At 43.9% G+C, this 17,627-nt stretch overlaps 1 long non-coding RNA gene across 1 annotated transcript; it reads right to left on the bottom strand.

Annotated features, from left to right (window-relative positions):
* Positions 1-10,601: 10,601 nt before the first annotated feature.
* Positions 10,602-12,053, bottom strand: LOC115032303 (uncharacterized). Its single transcript, XR_003837943.2, has 3 exons — positions 11,916-12,053; positions 11,363-11,535; positions 10,602-10,730 (listed from the first exon to the last, which is right to left on the bottom strand). It is a non-coding gene; the product is annotated as an uncharacterized LOC115032303 (long non-coding RNA).
* Between the last annotated feature and the right edge of the window lie 5,574 nt (positions 12,054-17,627).

Raw genomic sequence — 17,627 nt, 5'->3', positions numbered from 1 at the left:
GTTTCCCTCAAAGAGTCACTGTAACCTATAAGCTAAATAAAGCTTTTCCTCCCCAGCTTGGTTTTGGTTAGTTTTAGTCACAGCAACAGTTCCCAAACTAGGTTAGAGATGGTGAAAGTCAAAATTAACATGGCTTGGCCGCTTGGGGAGGCAGGATGTGGGAAGTTGGCCGTGCTTACCCCACAGCATCCCGCTGTAGGGAAGCCCTGGTACCCAGCTAGAGCTGGCTCTGGAGGTCCCCGGGCCTGCAAGGAGGCGGGGGCTGTCTGATTCTCAGGCTCTTGGACATCTAGGCATCGCTGGATGCTGTAGAAGAGCAGAGAATTGAGTGGGGGCCCACAGGCTGGATCTAACCAGGGTGTGTGTGTGTGTGTGTGTGTGTGTGTGTGTGCTCTGGCTGGTCCCTCAGAGAGAGTCTTCAGCTTGATGGCCAGGTTTGAGCTTGGTTGTGGCTCGGAGTGCAGAGAGGCCTTCTACAGAAAATTCCATGGTGGCTCTGTAGGTGAAGGCCTGCTCCATTGTTCCCCACAGCAGTTCTGATGAAATGAGGCAGTCCATGGTTTTAAGGCCTTTCTTGTTAAGGCAGAAAGTGGCTGTGTAAAACCATACCCCACTTTCTCAGGGTGGGCCTGAGGCTAAACACCATTTGCAAGGAGGAGTGTCTAGGAAGGAAAGCTTATTGTCTAAGGTACTGTCCTCTAGTCACCGTCCTCTACATGTGGAGGGGCCTGGGGCATTGCCCATACATGACTAATGGCCACAAATCTATGGGTGCTGTGGCTAGTGACAGAGGCCTAGTGCCCAGGAATAGGAGAAACACCTACCGTCCCTTCAAGGTCTCCTGGGTTTCTAGCCTTAGCTCAACCAGGAACCAAGCTACCTTTCACAGTCCCACAGTTAAAGAAATAAGAAAAAGAGATCAAGAATTTGGGATTAGAGATTAGGAGAGTAAAATTTGAAGAATCGGAAAGGAAAGAGAGGGCTGGAGAGGTGGCTCAGCGGTTAAGAGTACTAGCGTGTCTCAGAGAGAACCTGGCTCTCAGCACCTACATGGCAGCCCATAACCATCTGTAACTACAGTTCTAGGGGAGTTAATTCCATCCATAGGTACCAAGTTTATATCAGGTACACACACACATGCAAGCCAAACACTCATACACACGGAACAAATATCTTACAAAAATACATACATGTTTCAAAAGGAGGGGAGGAGTTACCTAGAGACATTTGCTTTTGAACACCAAAGCCACTTGACTGTGGCTTTGCCCTCAGCAACTTTTCCACAGACTGTTCCGTTCCCTTACCTGTGGCCATGCCCTTCCACCAGGTAAATATTTGCCGTTTATCCACCTCCTGTTTGGTCCAAGAGCTTTGTGGCATTTTCCGGATTCCTTCTCCCTTGCAGGAGGGGCAGCTGCACCTCACACGTGGGTTTTCTGTCCATGAGAACTAGAAGTCCATTCAGGCAGAACTGTCAGCTCTGAGACTGGGAAGCGACAAAGCCTGCCCCACTCAAACACAGTTGTTCTGGTTCTTCTTTGGCTCGCTCAATACTACCTGCTCACTCTACGTCCAAAATAAGCAACAGATCCTACCTGTGTGTTATCACTACTGTCTCCATTTTACCTAGATGTCTAGAGAAATCTTGCTTCCATTGTGATCCCTTTTACTCTTCATCTTAAGCAAAGTTGTCATCCTCCTGCCTCAACCCAGCAAACCTCTCCAGCAGCCTTCCCACCACCGTACAGCAGATAAAGCCCAGACGTTTCTCCTGCCCCCAAAGCCCTGCACACCCCTTCCCACAACCTGCTCTTTCCCACTTCTGCTTTTGTCTCACAATCTGTCCTCCGGCCGGCCGCACTGAGGATGAGTGCTTTTCTCCAAGTCCCTTGCTTATCCGAGCTTTGTTCTTCTGCCCCTTTGGGGCCATTTCTTTCTCTGAATGTCAGATGATTTCTTGTCTCTTTGTCATGAGTGGTTTTAGTTTAAAATCTATGATCCAAGGGGCTTCAAATCACTTCTCCATGTAAAAATTACCCAGCATCTTGGATCACACACTATGTCTTTGTCTCATGTGTGTGTGTGTGTGTGCATGTGTGTGTGAAGGTAAATGTATATGTCTCTCTGTCCCTAGAACTATAGTTTCCTGGGGGAGCAGACATTTGCTCATACTGTTCATAAAATCTTTCCTCGTTGGCCAGAAATATGTCCAGCATTTAAGACCGACTCTGTAAATATTTCAATAAATGCTACTAAATAGATAATTCAGCCTCTGGATACAGAATCTTCTCCAGCGTCATGTGCTCTATATACACACATACAAACACTCATACACACAATACAGAAATCAATAAAAGGAATTAAAAAGATTGTTATGTAAGCATAAAATACTACTTCTATTGTGGATCTAAAACTAGATCATGAAACACATTTCTAAGAGGCAGAATGACTCAAGAGAAAGGGCTTCCAGAATCTCTGTAGTTCTCATTGACTACTTAAAGATGTCAGGCTTGGATAAACCTCATCATGGAATTTAACTATCAGATAATTTGTGACAGAAAAACAATAAGATATCAGACAAGCCCATAGTTTTCATCTTGAGACCAGGGAGGAAAGATGGACGAGACAGGAGGGAGATTTCTGGAGCTGTGCTCTCCCAGGTCTGAACCTCAGGGGTAAATACGTGTGTTACCCAAGGTATGACACCTGCCCTCCCTCATACAGAGGTAAGTCACCTCATACAGAGAGGGTCAAGCCAGCAATGACAGCTGGACCTGAGGCCTCCAACAAGACAGACAGGCATTTAGTGTCTGTTTTACCCCCACTATTCATCTCAGCTTCCTGTGCACAGGCTCTTAGAAAGAGCTAGAAGGCCTGCCAACTGGGCAGAGACACTAAGAATCCACACAAACAGTCAGGAGACGTGATCAGGCAGGGCCTCGACTGAGCTGGACGCAGAGAAGAGTGCAGGTGAAGTGACCGGGGAGGCCAAGAATGCTTGCCAGCAGAATGCTCCAGGATGCTCATACTGGAGTGTCATTATAAACGTGGAACAGAGGAAGAGCCTGCCCCCAGCAGGTGCTGTCTTCTGTCAGTGCCAAGAGACTCTGAATATTCCCCTTCCCCTAGGTGCTATCTGAAGGGATCCAATAAAGACGGGAATGAGAAACGAAGCATAAATGTTTCCAAAGTCGGGTTATCACTCAGGTGGCTGGTTTGAATTAGTTTCTTGGACAGACTTTTAAATTCATCAGACTCTATTTTCTTAAAATGAAAAGGTTTCATGCCATGTAGCAGGAGAGCTCTGAAGAAGACCAAAGTCATCTTAGACTAGTCATGACTATGTATTTATCTACATATCCGTGTAATGTGGCTTTGCCTTGTGTACTGGCCTACAGTGTCAAACTGAAATACATTCTTTTTAACACCTTGTGTATTCATTGGATCATAATTGCTGCCTCTAGAGAATGTAAAATTAATTATCCTAGCACTTGGGGCTGGGGAAACGGCTCTGTGGTTGAAGTGCTGGCTGCACAAGTGTAAATTCTGGCCACACAGCTGACCACTCCTGTGGGAGGTGGGGTAGGAGAATCCCTGAAGCCAGGATGGGGGTGGCACACAAAAGAGACCATGTCTCAAATGAGGTGTGACTCAAGATTGTTCTCCAACCTCTCTACCCATGCATGGCACACACATGCCCACACATTCACATCATGAATGCTCACACACCGCTACACACACACATATACTCACTTCAAATGCCTAACTAGATTGTCTACTTGAAGAAGACATGACTATTAGGAACACTTGAATCTACCTCTGTGTATTAATAGAAATAAGTACTTTGAGAAGCAGTATTAATGTATATATATATATACATATATATATATATATTACACAAATTGCATCTGTAGTCTGACTCTTTGTAGCTCCAATAATAGATATAAATTTCAGAAAGTGTTCTGTGGAAATCTTATTGTTTATATATTGCATGTTGCCCTATCAGTCATCAAAGGGTAATATGTTGACTAGCTTGCAGGAATGGAAGTTTGCTATTTGTCATGACTGTTTATATAAAATAACTTTTTTACATCGAGTTATTGGGTGGGGGGAGCACATGCCACAGCACACACTTGTAAGCCAAAGGATGACCTGCGGGAGTTGACTCTCACCTTCTGCCATGGGGTCCCAGGGATTGAACTCTGGTCCTCAGACTTGGCTGCAAGACATCTTTGTCGAGCCACCTTGTTGAACTCTTACCAACCCCAGATAATATTACTTCTGCTTTCCCCCCAAATATGTTGAAGAACTTCAGCTCCCAGGTGAAATGAAATGTTTCAGCCTTTGAAATGTGAAATTCACTATAAATGCCAGGCTTTCTAGAACGTTTGCGGCTCATCTCTCCAGGCTGAGTCTCAGCATACCTGTGAGACAGCTTCAGCTCTTTTGCTTTTGTTTGCTCTTGCTCACAGGTAAAGCACAGCAAGTGTTTCTATATTTAAAAGTTAATCTTTTTTTAACCTTCAAACGAAGAAAAGGCATTTTAATTGCTTTGTTGGTGTGTGTATTTTGTGTTTTGAAAGTATTTAATGTAGCTTTAAAAAAAGAGAGAGTTATTATATTATAGTCTTATCCAACGTAGAAACAGTCTTCAGGGTTAGAGTTAATCTCTGCGCAAAAGCACTCACACTCGGAGCCTTCGTACAAAAATACTTTAAAAGTTCCTGTGGCTAATAGAGTGGATTTTAAAAGGAAGCCAGTTTCTTCAGAAATATTTCAGAGGTATGATTTTTTTTTTTTTTTGGCTAATAAAAACGGTTGTCCTTGTAATAAGTTTTAAAAGTCAGATGAAATCATTGTGGCCCAGGCCCTGGAGATGAGGATCTGGGAGCTAGTCAAAGCAGATAAAGAATGGTTAGAAGGATGTGCTTGGTTGGTAAAATACTTGCACAAAGACTTGGGTCTTTGGTCATAGTGTCACCTCAGCACTGAGGAGATGACTAGAGGATCCCTGGAGCTTGCTGGCCAGTATAGCTGAACCAGAGAGTTCTAGACTTTATGAAAGACCCAGTCTCAGTAAGATAAAGAATGACTGAGGGACACCTGGCTTTGACTTCTGGTCTGTGCACATAAGTGCTCACTAATGCATGCACACCCCCCACACATACACAAGCATGCAAACATGCACACATGCAGACACACACAGACACACACAAACACACACATTCCCACACAAAGTAGGAAATAAAAGAATTATTAGTGAATTTCATTTGTTTTATTTTTAAAAGGAACACATCTTGGGGCTGTTGACATTTTAATTAAGCACTGACTTCATATAGATTATAACAATTTTTGAAGAACTGTGCAGCCTAATGGTCCATGCCAACAGCCTTCCATGCAGTGTGATAATAATATTAATGTGCTCCCTCCATGTCCTGCCCAGTGCATAGCTTTCATTAAATCCTATACAGGTCTCTGACACAGTTAATTGCCTTAGTCTGTTCAAAAGGCCAAATTACTCTTAGAGAATAAAAACCCCATGCTGGAGACCAGATAAGCGTCTGGGCTTTAATTTAAAGAGAGGAGATGAGTTCTGTGCAGGAAATAAAGTCAGTCTTAACTTGAATGGCTAGATTGACCCAACACTGTACACTTAAAGAAAAATAGTTGTGGCCATTCAAGTCATGACAATTTGTGACTAGACCTATGATTCAGAAACGTGAAGCTGTTGAAGTCCTGGGCAGGGAGCATGGCTGTATCACGATGGTGCTGAGACTGCAGAATCCATGGCTAGAGCACTGTGTGCTTCCCGGAATGACTGCAGCAGGTTTGGACTTGCTTAGGATTCCGACAGGAGTCAGCACTCAAGCACAGACCTGTTCTAGAGTGGGAAGCAGAAAGCCCAGTAGTGCCTGGATTGATGTGGCCCAGCTGGACACTGGTGGGGAAGATGAGGTCAGCACTACTCAGGAGGTCAGACTCCAGGAGGACAGACTCTAGGAGGACAGACTCCAGGAGGACAGACTCCAGGAGGACAGACTCCAGAGGCTGAGCATGGCGTGTCCACTCTGTTTCACCCTCAAGGTTAAACCCTTTATGGAGAGCAGAGTTGTTTAACAGTCAAGCCCCATCTTGTGTAATGATATCATCGGTACTTAAATTCCTCTGCACTTTCAGCTGTAAAGCATTTCCTCTTCCTGCCAATACCCCTGCAGCACCCTCTTTATTTCTGGATTTTGTGAGATGTTAAGTGTTGTGGTGAAGTTTTTGTATAGTAGCTGTCTTTTCTCCAATGACACGATGGCTAATTTTGATGGGATAAGAGATATCCCAAGGATTAGTGATGCACCCTTGGGTATATCTGATGAGGTTCCCAGCAACCCTTAGATAGAAGAACTCAGACCTAATCAGGAGACTAACCTCTCGTGGAGTCACACTATGAAGGCCTTACTGGGAGGTGTTGAAAGGGAGAGATGGGGTCTGTTTGGATAAAGTAGACATTTTGGGAGTGTCTTTGGGGCTGCATCTTGCTCCTTTCTGTGTCCCCCATTCTACCTGCTTTGTGACCCACGGAGAGTAAGGAAACCTCCTACTATCCTCTCCAGCCACCATGATATTCTGCCTCCAATGGGCCCAGAATCAGGGAGCCAAGCAACCACAGACAGAACTCTTTAAACTACGGCCCACACCTAGGCTTCCTCTTCAAGTCGTTCAAGGTATAGAAATTCATAGAAATACAAAAGTTATTAATAAGAACATGCAAAGTTATTATTTGATCTGAGCCATCTTTGGAAAGCAAAAATGATACAGCACTTAAAATGCTGAGTCATCCCAACATAGTGCTTGTTCACAGTGGGTTTAAATGGGGCGAATAGAAGTTACACAAGCAGGTCTTTGTTTGCTCCTCCCACACACTCAGCTAACCATTTCCAGTGAGTATCTATTTATTTATTTTTTCTGTAAAGATCATTTTTAAAAAAATGAAATGGGTTTTTATGAACAGTTCTAATTTGTGGAAGCTCTGAGATAGACTCTCTTCTATGTTTGTGGTTCCCATTTTTTCCTCTCTCTCTAAGTTTGGATTCTGTTGCATAGGAATTCTCAAGTCCAGGCACTGACAACCCAGGGGTGCAGAAAAGCTTCCTGATCTTTTCCCAGAGAACCTTTGGTGTGGCTTTAGCTTTAGCTGTGTTTTCAGGAAGAGAAAAGGAAACCAAGAAAGGGCTACCACAAAAACCAAATAATACGATATATTCATTGAGGAATTTAGGATCCTAGAGCCAATATGACTTTCCTCATAGTGATCACATAGTTACTTATCAGGGATAGATTATGGTGTGTTGTCCTGTTTAGCTTTTGTTGGGTTGTTTTGTCAACTTGACACAAGCTAGCGTCCTCTGGTAAGATGAACCTCAACAGAGAAAATCCCTAGATCCGATCTCCTGTAGGTAAGTCTGCAGGGCATATTCTTGATTGATACGGAAGTGCTTGACCCAGCCACCCTGAGCTTGTGGGTCTACGTTGTATAAGAGAACAGGCAGAGCCTCCATGGGGAGCATGTCATACATAGAACTCCTCCATGGCCGCTGCTTCGATTATTGCTTCACGGTTCCTGCTCTGCTTGGGTTCTTGTCCCGATCCTCAGTTATGGAGGCCTGAGGGTTGTGAGCTTAAGTAAACCCTTTCCTTCCCAAGTTGCTTTTGGTCATAGTGTTTTACCTCAGCAATAGAACCCCTAACTAAGATACTTGGTAATATTTTAATTTCATAGTAAACGTCATATTCATCGTCCAGAAGTCAAATAGGAAAAGGAAATTTGTGTAGACAAGTGACTTTTGGAACTTGCTAATAAAATGACCTGAGAGGCCTGAGTTAATTAAGTTATAAGAACATAGCCATGTTACTGTTTTTGTAAGATTAGATAAACTTCAGGAAGTCCCATGAGTGGGCCTTCTAGTTATCAGAGAAAGTGGGGAATGAGAGGCCAAACCTACTCCATCTTGGGACCAGCTTCCATCTTAAAGAAAAAAAGCCTGAGAGCTTGACCTGCAGCAGAACCCAAGCTGCACCCACATACCAGGAAGGACCTCATGGCTTGTCCTTGGACAGAGTTACACTCTAGCCACTTCCTAGCCACAGTTAATGGATTAGTCTGATTGTTTCAGATGTACTTTCAGACTGTTTGTGATTGTATATGGTCTTGCTTCAGAGCACCCACCTGTCTGCTTACAACAGTCATTCTATTAGATGCCTGCCAGACTGGATACTCCCTCCCTCACCCCCTCACTTGCTCCTATTTTCCTATAAAACCTTGTCCTGCTGAGGGTTCAAGGCTGCTCTGCCTTCCCTTCCTGTCCTGCTGTGTCAGGATTGGGTTGGAGGAAAGCCCAAGCTTGTAATAAAGAAACTTTAGTGCTATTACGTCAGAGATGGCTCCTTGGTGGTCTTTTGGGGTTCACAAACACTTCCTGGCACAACACTATCAAGTCTCTCTCAAGTCCCTAACTTCCATCTACATTTGTTGACAGAATCCGAACATGTCACTCCAGCCATTTTGTACAACTCAGTCTGCTGTGAGCAATGTCAATGCTTTTGCAAGAACAGTTGGGAGGAGAAGAAGGGAAGCATCTTGAAATTTTGGAAAGGATCTATGCTATCCATCCTGGCCAGTGCTCTGACCAAGTGTGGCTCCTGTTAACGTTGGGCTCTTAAAGAAGAGGTTCCATGGACCCGTGTAGACAGCTCAAGTCTCTCTCATCCCCAACTCTAACATAGGTCTCCAGCTCCCATAGAGAAATTAGTTTAGTGAGCTAACCAATAGGATCTGATTGTATGAAGAGGTGTCTGGGACCCATTTCTTCTCTCTCTCTTTGCCTTCTGTTCCAACAGATATACTTTCTTTTCATAACCTTAGGGCAACTTATAGTGTGGAGTTTGAAGATGAAATGTTCCCCACAGGTTCATGGGTTTGGACACTTGTTCCCCAGTTGGTAGCACTGTCTTGAGAGGATATGGCACAAAGCATGTCACTTCCGGGATGGGGAGGGCACTTGCACATCACTTCCGGGATGGGGAGGGCACTTGCACATCACTTCCAGGATGGGGAGGGCACTTGTTCTCTCCCTGCTTCCTGAGCCCAGACACAATCCAATAAACTAGCTTCCGGCTCTTGTTTCCATGTCTTCTTTGGCTCCTATGGTATCTTTCTGGCCACGATGGGCTCTATCCTTCTGGAATGTTAAACTTAAAGAAACCTGTTCTTCAAGTTGCTTCCTGTACATTGTATCACATTAACATAAAAAGTTAATACAAGTAGCTTATAGGAAGTAATTTTGCTTCAGTTTTGAACAGGGAAAAATGTAGCATTCTAAGAAAGTTCCATATTCTACCACATGGGGTGAATTCTGGTGATATAAATGTTTAGTGAAATAGTAAGTTGAAGAGAATTCGTATATTAGAATGTAACTTACATAAATGTAAAAATAGGTTATATTTTTGTATCTACAAAAGTACATCTATTCTAACAGGAGGATGTCATCTATATGAGAGGGGTGGGAAAGAAGAAAGGAGAAGGTAAACTGGGCTCAACTGAAAATCTGGTTGTATTTTTTTCCGTAGGAAAAAGAAAAAAAAAGGAAGGAAGGAAGGGATGGAGGAAGGAAGGAAAGCAGAAAGAAAGAAAGAGAGAAAGAAAGAAAGGAAGGAAGGAAAGAAGGAAGGAAGAGAGAAAGGAAGGAAGGAAGGAAGAGAAATCTGTGGCAAATCTGGAAAATGTCTGCCACTTAAAATCCAAATTTATGGTCACATTCCAGTTCCTTTCCTTTATACTTCTGAAAAGTGTAACAACTAACAAACCTCAAAATTATGTCCTGTTTTCCAGTTTCATCCAAGCTGCTTCAAACAACTGTATGTCGTTACTTTTGTGTCCCAATAATACTCCATTGTGTCTGGTTGCCACATTTTTTCACCCACTGATTGACTGATACTCAAGCCTTTGAGACCCTTAAAATAGTTGAGTTCATTTCAACAAGGATTCACTGAGAATTTATCACTGGACACTAAGGATAACGGAGTAGAAAGGTCCCTACTCCAAACAAGCCACTCTCAGGAAGGAGAAAGGGGGATTAGCAGACCTTTGGGGCATCAAGATAGTGACAATCATGTTTTATATTATGTTTTCTAAACAGAATAATTGAAGCCATGGTAATGTTTTTCTAGAAGACTTCAAGCAAATGTAAACCAGATTATGGCTGAAGTATCATAGTTGCTGATTTAAAAAACATAATTTATATGTGCTGACAAGATGTCTCTTAGGCAAGAGTGCTTGCCACTAAGTCTGATGACCTGAGTTTGGGTCCCAGAACCTACATGTCAAGAGGATAGAACAAACTCCCACAGTTGTCCTCTGACCTATACACACATACACACACACACACACACACACACACACACACAGATACACATGTTTTAAATTTTACTTTTATATTAGCATTTCAACTCACTACAAACAGAGTGATTTTTAAAATCAGTCCTCCAAAGCGCAGCTGGCTGACATCCTGTGCAATTTATTTGAATAAACAACGCACACTATAGCATCCGTTTCTTGCATGGTCTCTTCCAGATCCATTCCTGGGTTTTAGTATGACTTTTTCACGGAAATGTAGTTCTGCTGCGGTGGCCGTCTGATTTTGTGGGCTTATCATGCGTTCCCTGAAGCATTTAGTACCATCCTATGTAAATAGAGAGAATGACTGTCATTTTTATCAAATGCCTACAATGTGCCATGGGGTGTAGTCAAGAGCTTCTGTGGTGGCTTGAGTAAGAATGACCCAATAGACTCATATCTGTGAATGTTCCTCAGCAAGTGGCAGAGCTTGAGAAGGATTAGGAGGTGTGGCCTTGTTGGAGGAAGTGTATCCCTGGGGATAGGCTCTGAGGTCTCAAACACCCAAACCAAGCCTAGTGGCTTTCTTTCCCTGCTGCCTGTGTATACAGATGTAGAACTTTCAGCCATGTCTCTATCATGTCTGCTTGCATGCTGCCTTGCTCCCACCATGATAACAATGGACCAAACCTCCCAAACTGAAAGCCAGTCCCAAAGGAAATGCTTTCTTTCGTAAAAGTTGGTGTGGTCATGGGTGTCTTTTCATGGCAAAAGAATATCAGCAAAGACAGGTTTTTTGTTTTTTTTTTTTAACTCCAAATATAATACTCAAGTTCAGGGGCTCTAGGAAAGATAGCTGCAGTTAAGGCCAACTGTCTGTCATGCAGTTAGTACATGTGGAGAATATAATGCCATATCCCAAAGTGACAATCAAGACTCCAGTAAACAAAACAAAACAAACACAAGGCAGCTCATTACCAAGAACACTGGGAGTCGGTTTGGAATCTGAGCAATGCAGCTTTGGCTCCCCTTCCTGAGAAGGCACCAATGGAAAATGCCAAGCAAGTTTCTCCTTCTTCTTCTTCTTTCTTTTTTTTTTTTTCCACCCAATATCCATCCAAAGAAAAACCACCACAAAATTTAGCATTCCACTGCTTGGAGTAAATATAGAAAAAACAGGAAGAAAATGAAAAAGATCATGAAATTGTATTCATAGCTACCTTTAGTGGCTAACAGATTTCCACCAGTGGTTAAAAATAGTTCAGTAAATATTTGACAACTTAGTATTAATTAAAATGAGCCCAGTGTGGCACTGTGGCGGTAAGGACAGGAGTGAGATTCCTGGTAAACCTGTTCACCATATGAGTCACAGTGCTAGGTGTATGGCACACCTGCTGGCTATGAGCCCATACCCTCTCCAGGGTCCTTACTGTGTTTATATTTTACCACATACATTGGTTCTCTTAGCAACCAGCAAACTATAGTTAAATTTTATTTTAACCAGAACCCAGCTTGTGGAAAATATTTTTACCTGTGTCCAGAGGATGACTTTAATATGAAGAAAAAGAGGACTTCTGTCAAAGCCAGAGATTATAAAGCAACTGTGATTTCCAAGGACACTGAAAAGAAGCTGAACACAGCGTGTAAGGTGCATCTCAGAGAAATACGGCTCAAACTCTGGGTGATACAGCAAAGAGAAATTTTATTGAGTGCATGGTAGATGCTGGGGTGACTATTTCTAGGTCTGTTCTGTCTATTTCTGAGAGCCCCCTGCAGCCCACCCACATCCTTTCTGATAATGCTGACTGATACCCACCCACCCATTTGCTGCCTCCTGCTAAGGGTTTCACACTAGGGAGAAGTAGATAGGGCTTACAGTCCTCTTTTCTCCAGAACAGGGATGAGTTTGTCCTTTCTTGGATCATGGCTGCCAGTCACAGTCACTGGCTGGCTGCTCCTTACCAGGTTCTTGCACTAGTTCAGACACTATTCCAAGCACATCTTCACGTGTGTCCTCTCTCAGGCTCACTGACATACTGACGATGATAACTATTTCATTTCCCTTCATCAAACAAGAAAACTAAGGCATAGGTGAGAAATGACTGGACCTGGATGGAAATCTAGACATAATAAATGTGATCAAGTTCACCAGAGATAAACTCACAGATAATTTCACAAAAAAAGTTTATTCATAATGTGTAGTGAGTTGGATGTTTCAAGAAATCTAAATAATTAATAGTCTAACCTAAAGTTTTGAAATGGGTTTTTCATCTCCTAATGTTTCAAGAAGTATATGTCACAGGAACCTGAGGCTCAAACTACACCTTCCCTGAGATAGCTCTTGCTTCTGTCATGGTTCTGGGATTTTGTAATTTGGAAATTGCTGTGTTGGTCCAAGTAGCCTTCTAGCGGGTGCTGAGACACTCCATAAGCATATGTGCATAATTGGCTGTGTTAGTTTGAGTGTGGTGTTGACACATCTTGTGATTCTCACATGGATTGAGAAAGGCTTGTGACTACCTGGAGTCAACACTCTTACCTGCTTATTACCAAATCATGTCCACTGTCCCTCAGAGGCAGACTGTGGGAAGGACCAGTGAGAAGCTTTCCACTTTGAGTGGCTGCTTAGGGGAGGTCAGGGTGCCCCCTATATCAACAAACCTTCTTCCCTTCACGTACCATTTCCCTGAAGAGTGTAGAAGCAATAGGAGAACTTTCCGGGGTAACTAGCTTTCTTCCGTTGGCTCCCAAAGCAGGCAGCCATAGGTCTGGCTATACAGCTCGGTCACGAACATCTGTGTGGGAAAGGTGCACAGGGATTAAGCGGGAACTTGGGAGAAAAATATAAGGGTGGAGGCAACTTCATCAGGGAAGGACCTGCTCATCGTTTCGGAGATGGGAGAAGAATTCGGGAACCTGCAGGAGGAGTAAGTTGATGACCTTGATCCTTGAGGGAATGCTGAGGCACGTGGTTTTGGTGGCTTTCTGCTTCTCTTAATTTGTCTCGGTAGGTGGTGCTTGAGAAGGGGCAACTGTTGGACTCGAAGGCTGATCCCATAGACAACGACTGCTCATGCTCAGACCTGGACATTTTAAATTAGTTTAATAACTATTCATATCAGCCCCACCCCACCACACTCACAAAAGAAATCCTGGCTCCCTGCTGTTTAGAGATGGCGAAACACTCATGGAGGTCTTCTGTCTTTTAGAGGCATGTCTTGCATGGGTTGGAAGGGTCAAGCCTGTTTCTGTCTTCTGATTCCCTCTGTGGGGTGAATGGATTCCATTTGCGTGCATTGCGACGACAGTGCACTCTCAGTGGCTCAGAGTAAAAGATCCCATCTGTAGGAGATGGAAGCCTTCCAGTGCTGGAGCCTAAAGTAAACCTTATCTCTTCATAGGCTGACTTATCTCTGGCATTTGTCACAGTCAGAGGAGGCTCAGGACCTCAGTGACCTAACTGGTAGTAACAGTGAAGGAACCAATCAGGAATGAGGTGACTTGAGGGTGGGCTGTCCATGCAGTGCAGGATCATGTACTATTTGTGTTTATTAAGAACTTTGGGCCTAACGGTGATTTTTTTTTCAAACACCATAACAAACTATCACTTACTTTGAAGGCTCTGTGTTTTTTCCTTACAACCCTTGAATTTTAGACTAGAGAAGGAAAATCCTTTGAGGTACTAGCCCTGTGAGAAAGCAATCAAATGAGACTCTTCAACACAGACAAACTCATAGAACGATCACATTTTATTGTAGACCCCACCCCCACCCCCCGAGGGTATCTGAAGCTGTGCTAACATAAAGGCTGTGGTCAGGAGGCCTTGTGACCATGTTTAGCCTGTAGACACTTTTATTTTATTTTGTTTTGTTTTCCAGTAATTGTTCATTTTCGAAATCTGTTTTTACTCAATTTGAAAATTAGAAAAATTTCTAAAATAATTTGAAAATCTGGCTTCTAAACTATTGGTAGGTCTCAGACATGGGGCCAGCGTTTCCTTCTGGCAGGAAACAATTAAAGCTGACGGAAATGTTTGCTCCACTCCTGATGCGCACTTCATGTGCACTTGGTACCTCTGTGATGCTGTGGGCTTTGAGATTCAGACTCCTGACTGACGACTGAGCTCTCAATCAGTCATGCCTCTTATGGCTTCATCTCATGGGCTAGGCATAGATTTTTGTACTTATTATATGTTAGCCATTGTGCAGTGGACCAAGCTGCCAAGGCCTCTTTATTTATGGAGTCTTACAGGCACTGTTATAGGCTGAATTGTATTTCTCCACAATAAATTTTGGGGGAAAATAAATAAATTCTTAATATCAGCAGCACCTCGGAATATGACCTCACTGGCAAATCTGGTCTTTGCAGAAGCAGTTAAGAGGAGGTCATTAGAGTAGCCTGAACTACTTCTGGAATTCTTTAAAAGGGGCCAGTGTGGATCTGGAAGTTGACCACTCAGAGGGCACATATGCTATGAGGAAGACCAAGATACAGTGCCCAGGGCACGGGTGTGCAGTCTCCAGGCCAAGAATCACCATGGATTTTAGCCAAGTGCAGGAGCTGGCATTTGACAGAACTTACCCTGGGGAGGTATGAGGAAGCAAGCCCTTGGGACACCTTGATTTCTGATCTTTGGTCTGCAAAGATCTATTGTTTTTAGCCAACCACAGATTTTTTTGCTAGTAAAAAAAAGACAGTCTGAATAAATATTTAATGTCAGTGAAGTAGCAAGAAAGGGGTGCAAGGGCTGCGGTTTAAGATGCTATGTTGGGGCCAGTCGGCTGAACGTGCCTGGGAGGTAGTGGACTTTTCTGAAGAGGGTAGGGTGTTTTAGCTAAGGTCTGATGGGTGTTTGTAAGTTGTATTGGGTAGGAAAGAGGGCAGGCACAGTCTACACACTGGGAGAACTGTTGTGTGTGAAGGCGTTCAGGGGAGATGTGAGTAGGACACACTCAGAAAAACTGGAATTCAGCTGGTGGCTGAACTCCAGTCCAGGAAGAGCCATGGAGCATGGCCTCTGTAGCTCATGATGCTCTCACCAGCCCACATTATTCAGGGAAGTTACTTGGCTTCTCTAATGCTGAGAACCCTGTTGTTCAACTCATGGTTCTTATGCTGATTAAATCACACAGGGTCTTCAGTATACCGAGGACCCTTGGGGCAGGTTGTCTGTGCTGCCTTCCTCTTCATTTCCTCTCTTTTCTCTTCGCCACTCACCTTCCTCTGTTCCATCCTCCCCTCCTCCTTCGTCCACATCCCCTCTCTTCTCCATCTTCCTCCTCCTCTTTCTTTTTGATAAGTCAAGGATATGCCTGGCCCTGGGTCATCTTTCACACTGTGACTTACATGCTGGAGACTCCAGGAAAGAAGAGTGTCCGGGGGTTTCAACATCACCACATTTTACTTTCAAAAGTTTCATGCTGTTGCAGTATGGAAAGGGACCAATCCTTTGTGGAGAAGAGGCCGTTGGTGCAAGGCCCTGGGGAGAAGTGACTGAAAGGGCACTCATGGAGTCTAAGTGCCCCAGCTCATATGTTAGGAAATATAGAAAATCCTTGAGCAGTTTACCCAATTTTGAATCTGATAGAAAGGCACTGCCTGTATTTTAGGATTTTCTTCTATAATAAATATGGCCTGGGGTAAATACATGGAGGGTTATGTTAAATCTTCCATAAGTCTAGCATATGGCCTTAGGCAAGTATCACATTTGCTCATTCAGTTGCAGACACAAAAAGATGTAAGGAGAGGAACTTCCATAGGTGGGGACATCAGCAGCTTTGCTTTCTGAGCACAGCAGAACATGTCTTCAGGGAGTCACTCCTCACATTGTCTATTTGCTTGTGAAATCTCAGAGGACAGACTGGGTTGTCCCTTCTGGAACCATCGTCCACATAGCAGACACTGTGGTCTCAAGCAAAGGCAAGCTGTTGCGCTGGCAGAGGGCTTCTGTGATGTGGGTTTCACAAGAAGGCCTACCTGTGTGGAACAGCCACCAGGTCCTGAAACCCACCAGGGAAGATGCAGGAGGCTGTTGTGAAAAGCCTTCCATAGGCTTGAGTTTCTGAACACTTGTTCCCCAGTAGGTGGCGCTGTTTGAGGAGGTTTAGCTGTAGCTTTGCTGGAGGAAGTAGGTCACTGGGGCAGGCTTTGAGTTTAGACTGGTATGCTACCTCTAGTTTTCTCTGTCTCTACATCCCGCTGAGGTTGAAGATGTGGGCTCTCAGCTTCCAGCTCCAGGTGCCACATCTGTTGCTCGCTGCCACATTTCTCTGCCACGCTGGACTTTAACCCCCTGAAACCATAAGCCCAAATAAACTCTCCCTTCAGTAAGTTGCTTCTGGTGACAGTGTTTTATCACAGAAACAAAAGAGGCACCAATCAAGAAAGTCTGTGTTGAAAATGGGAAAACCAAAGCCTTTGCAAGTCACACTTTGAAGCTGAGATTTGATATGGACATAGGTTGGTGTCTACCATGGTCTGCCAGCTAGTATGCTACCGTCAAGACATATTTCTCAACACTGCCAAAAACTGCCCCAGTGACCATGCATTATCCTGGTAGACTAAGCCTGGGTCCCATCTCCTGTCAAATGGTTCCCAAAGTGCAGTCCTTGGAGTATAGCATTAGTGTCTCCTGAGGACTTGTGGTGCCAGCTCTCAAATCTCTCAGAAGACACAAAGCAGCAGAACCCCGAATGGGGGAGAAGCCTGTGGGGTCTACCAGCCCCTCCAGGTGGTGCTCATTCAAATTGAGGTGTGCTTCTACACAGTGCTTGCATGGACCCTCCGCCTACCTATCTCCTTTCCTCAGTGGCTTCTAACTCCCTTTCTGATGGACACACTATAATTTTGAGTACACATAGTCTACACACACACACACACACACACACACACTGGCCTTGAAGGATTGCTTTCTTTTTTTCTTTTTTTTTTGTCAGATTTATTTATTTATTTTATGTATATGAGTACATTGTTGCTATCTTTAGGCACACCAGATGAGAGATCAGATCCCATTAGAGATGGTTGTGAACCACTATGTTTGCTGGGAATTGAACTCAGGACCTCTGGAAGAGCAGTCAGTGCTGTTAACCCCTGAGCCATCTCTCCATCCCCCAAGGATTGCCTTCTTAAAGTTGTTGTACAGCTCAGGTCTGACTAGCATTTGATACTTGCCTCTTAGAGGCCTCCTCTGTCCTCTCCTGTCACAGAACAAATAACCCCACCTGCCCAGACTCCCCGAGCTCCC

The sequence above is a fragment of the Mus caroli genome, unplaced genomic scaffold (genome assembly GCF_978045245.1).
Source record: "Mus caroli unplaced genomic scaffold, Mus_caroli_1 scaffold_1, whole genome shotgun sequence".
Classification (NCBI taxonomy): domain Eukaryota; kingdom Metazoa; phylum Chordata; class Mammalia; order Rodentia; family Muridae; genus Mus; species Mus caroli.
The sequence above is the reverse complement of the archived record's forward strand: the minus strand, read 5'-3'. Positions and strand labels throughout refer to the sequence as shown.